We start from the raw sequence: 4431 nt of genomic DNA, 5'->3' as shown, positions 1-4431 counted from the left end.
CTGGTGCCCTCCCTCACATCTGGTATTCTGAGGTAGCCTGCTTCTAAAATCAGAAGGCTGCACATACACATCATGGCTTGTAACCTGTTTTGGACTTTTTCCTCCAAAAATTTGCCCATTCCCATTTAGTAGTATCATTTGACACTACTGTTGCCCTCTACTTTTGTGAAGTATTGAGACTGGCCCTCAGTCACCTGTATGAAGAAAAGCATACAGGTTTAAGGTTCCGTTTCTTGTATTAGATGTGTTACCAATCTTCTCCACAGATCATCTCCGCATTGAAAACCTAACATTCCCATTTCCTGCCTATCACAGGAGCAACATGCTTAGTAATGGAAGACATTCAAGTCAGGTAATAGAAGTCCTGTCCTTCACAGCTGGCATTTTGATATTTCACCAGCAGTTTGTAATAAAAATTCATCACATGTTCTGAAACATATTGAACTGCTAAAATCAACAGAATGCTGATGGAAAGTATACTTGGAGGTTATTTTTAGACTGAATCAGTTTGGACTTTTGACATCTATTCAGCAATGCACAAAGCAAGCAACAAACAATATTATCCAAAAAGCTGAAAACACGGTGGCAGAAATTAGCTCATTCTCTGGAGAAAAAGCATTTACTTTCTAAACCCTTTCTACCTTTTATTATCATTTTTTAAAAGACTGCGGGCCCAATCCTATCCAATTTCCCAGTGCTGGTGCAGCTGTGCCAATGGGGCATGCACTGCATCCTGTGGTGGGGAGGCAGTCACAGAGGCCTCCTCAAAGTAAGGGAGCGTTGCCTTACTTCAGGGTTGCATTGTGGCTGTTGGATAGGCTGTTGGAATGTAGGATAGGATTGGGTCCTGCCACTGCTAAACCATGGTCAAAGGCAGGAGGTGATGTTCTTGGAAGAGAAAAAGCTTAAGATCCAGAAATGTTTTGATGTACTGAATGATAAAGAGATTATTATGCAAATATACTGCCAGTTTTAGTTTTTTTCTTGCAAGGAGCTGGAACTGCTCCATTCAGCCTAAGGAGCTACGCAGTTAAACTCACACAAGTTAAATTCACTGAGATCGACAGAGTTACATTGCTGTAATTTTCCTAGGTATTTACATTAGGAGCATAAGACTATAAGAAGAACCAAGCGGGATCAGGACAAGAGCCTATCTGATCCAGCTTCCTGCATCTCACAGTGGCCCACCAGATGTCTCAGGCAGCAGCTATGCATGTCAATACTCTATCCCTCTTTCCCACCCCAAACCATCCTTTGAGACTTCTCAGACCTATGCCAGCTATTAATAGTAATAATAACATTATTATAACAATCATATTGGAATACGAGTATCAATTCTTAGTATTATTAATAATAATTTTGAAACATCAGGGTTTCAAGTGACACATTCCAGCTTTTAAAATGAGATTCTACTCAAAGAATGGGAGATTCCATGGTCTAGTACAGGGTGGAAAACAATTGAAAAGTAAGCCACTGTTACCACATATTATTTCTCTCTGTATTTGTAAGAAATTATCATAATTTAATTAAATGTTCTTTGCTTGGATGAGGCACTGCTTGGCTAGAACTGGAAGGCACATGCTCAGGAATCTAGTGCAATGAAGAGGACGGTTTTGCTTGGAAAGGATAAACTTGGGAATACAAGTTGTGCTTTGTCTCTGGTCAAGGGAGGTACGTGTTCACGGTAACATCTGACTTAGGGCCTGTTCCTAAGCTGAAGGAGCTGCAAATGATTTAAGGCAAAATATTTTTGCTAGCAGAGGTGTGTAACTGAGATTGCAAAATGAAGAGGATCCTTGATCCTTCAGTGATCCTTCATTGTAAATTGGTCACTGTGTTTCATAAAGTAGCACAAGTTCAATCCAATTGCAATCTGGTGTCTGCTGGGGTGCGTGAACATAAACAGACTGCTAAATGCAGGGAGGTTGCAGCGAGATGCAAGAATCTTGTGGTCTTGTGTGTGCTTCTTGAAGCATCTGGTGGGCTGCAGGAAGCTGGACTAGATACAGGAAGCTGGACTAGATGGGCCCTGGGCCTGATCCAGTAAGGCTCTTCTTATGTTCTTATCTTTCTCTTACCATGCAGCAAAGTGTTTATTACATCAGCTCACTCAGAAGATCAAGCTGCAGCAAAGCAAGCAGTAGCTATCTATTAAGTTCACCATCTGTTGATTAAACAAAAAGCACTGACGTTGGGGGTGGCACCTGGGAGCAAAGTCAATATACATTGAACCTGGACAGAACCTCACAGAGCCTTATGGAATATGCTGAATCAGAGATGGAATCTGGCATCATTCCGAGCTTCCAGGCTTTTCACATCCAAAAGCTACCTAAAGAAACACCACTTTATTGATCTGACTGGTAAAAGATTAGCTGGTTGCTCTCTTCCTGTCAAAAGAAGAAAAGTTTGCCCATAATTGCCTGCTGCTAACTTATCTTTGGGCAAATCTTCCAGACTCCACAGTAACAAATTGCCCATGCTTTCACCTTTGCATGATTTGCGTATAAACTGCTTTCATAAATATCTGGATGAAATTCCTGTATGCCTCGAATTATACTCCTTTATTTTTATGCTGTTTAGTGTTGCTGGTCTGTTTCTGTGAAATATTATTATGCACTTGTAAGAGATCATTCTGAAGCCCCTGGTAGAAAACAGCTCAGTCCCTTTTGATGTAGTCAAAGGTGCCCAAGGGCCTCACATTTAAAATGTTTCTCTGTGCCTTGAACAGCTCAACATGTGGCCCAGAATGAAAGACTCAGTGCAATGTCAGAGCACCCAGGCTAGATCTGTTGGCATCCTTCAGTCTCAGAAGACTATGGTATCGCGCTCTGAATGGTGGTTCTGGAACAGAGTGTCCTCTCCAGTGCATGAAGCCTGGGTAAAGTAGATATGGAGGATAGGCAGCAAAACCCATGCAGCAAATCCCCCCTCTCCATGTTGCTGAAATGGTCCAATGGAAAGGCAGAAGCCAATACGGTTGGTTCCAGCGGCGTCGCAGGAGTTGCCAGAACGCGACTGTGTTCAGCCATGAACTGCCTCAGGGACTCCGGCTCTGGATTTTGCCTCGAGGTTGACTCCTAAAGCCTTTTCCATAACTGGATGTAGCCACAAGGCAGTGGAGGTTTGGGATCAGAGTTTTCCTTCTCTCAGATGAGCTGCCTTCCCAGGCTGTTTAGTCGCCTCTTACGACAAGTACAGCCAGACTGAGGGCTTATTCTTATCCCCAGCCCCCAGGGGATACCCAGGCTAATGGCATCCACAACGGCAGCAACTGTTACCCTGCACATGCCTGATGTCGTCTGATCTCAGAAGCTAAGCAGGGTCAGGCCTGGTTAGTACTTGGATGGGAGACCGCCTGGGAATACCGGGTGCTGTAGGATTATACCATAGTCTTTCGAGACTGAAGGTTGCCAACCAGGCTAATGGCGTCCAGAAAAGACATGTTGTTTAAGGAACTGATATGGGACTGTGCATGCAACCCTCCCCCGGCATAAGTTCTATGCTTAACTGTATTGAACCAACCCATGTGCCTGCAGGCTGTCTTCCAGAAATCACCCATGATCCTTTTCGAAGTCCCCAACTTTGGCAAGAGAGCCTGGCACACCTATAGTCTGCAAGCGGATTTTATGCAGACAATCCACTGGAGACTAAATCCCAATAGGGCTTTTGGTTTGCGACACAGTCCTAGACAGTATTCCTCAAAATCTTCCTTTCAATTCTGAGAACCAGGCTGTGAAGAGATCAGGAAGAGAAAGGTGAAAAACACTCAGACATGTGCATAATTTGAGCACACCATGGCTTCCGTTTTGTCGACACTTGCCTTCTTAAGTTTATCGCACTGATTCCAGCTGAGGCTCCTTGACGTCAAAGCCAACTGTATTAACAAGGCTTCTCCCTGATTGTGCTGCTTTGATTGACAGGCACCTGAGTAGAAGAGTCTAGTTTGTCATTTAGGAAATAGGCAGGCAGTAAGTATTAAGCTTCTCTGCAGAGCTTCTGAAAGCTCCCTCCACAAATAAGACTGTATTGTATACTATTTTGTTTTTAACAATCTTTCATTGCTAATCTACCAGACTATGGCCAAATTAACAATGAGGGGATTCAGCTACTTCCTGGGGGCCGTGGACTGAAGTGGTCCCTTTAGTAATTATTATTCTTAGCATTTTTACGTTTAAGCAAATGCATATTAAAAAGTTATTCTCATTCATTTCGGTAATCTTGAAAAAAGTAATGAGAAAACACCCACAGCATCTGTGTACATCAAGAAGAAATATCGCCTTTGCCAGCTGCATTGAAACTGAGGCAATTAGCCATTATTACATCAGTTCAATTCCAAAACTGCACAGCCCAGCTACAACAAACACTGCTCTAGGATTAGGGGTAGAGAGAGAACATAAAGTTAGTGGGACAAACTGTGGATTGAATGGGACA

General features: G+C 43.1%; 1 pseudogene; it reads left to right on the top strand.

Annotated features, from left to right (window-relative positions):
* The first annotated feature begins 3260 nt into the window (after positions 1–3260).
* LOC136637587 (5S ribosomal RNA) lies at positions 3261–3380 on the top strand (annotated as a pseudogene).
* Positions 3381–4431: the final 1051 nt, after the last annotated feature.

This window comes from Tiliqua scincoides, chromosome 1, assembly GCF_035046505.1.
Source record: "Tiliqua scincoides isolate rTilSci1 chromosome 1, rTilSci1.hap2, whole genome shotgun sequence".
Lineage (NCBI taxonomy): Eukaryota > Metazoa > Chordata > Lepidosauria > Squamata > Scincidae > Tiliqua > Tiliqua scincoides.
This window is presented reverse-complemented; position numbering and strand designations above follow the sequence as displayed.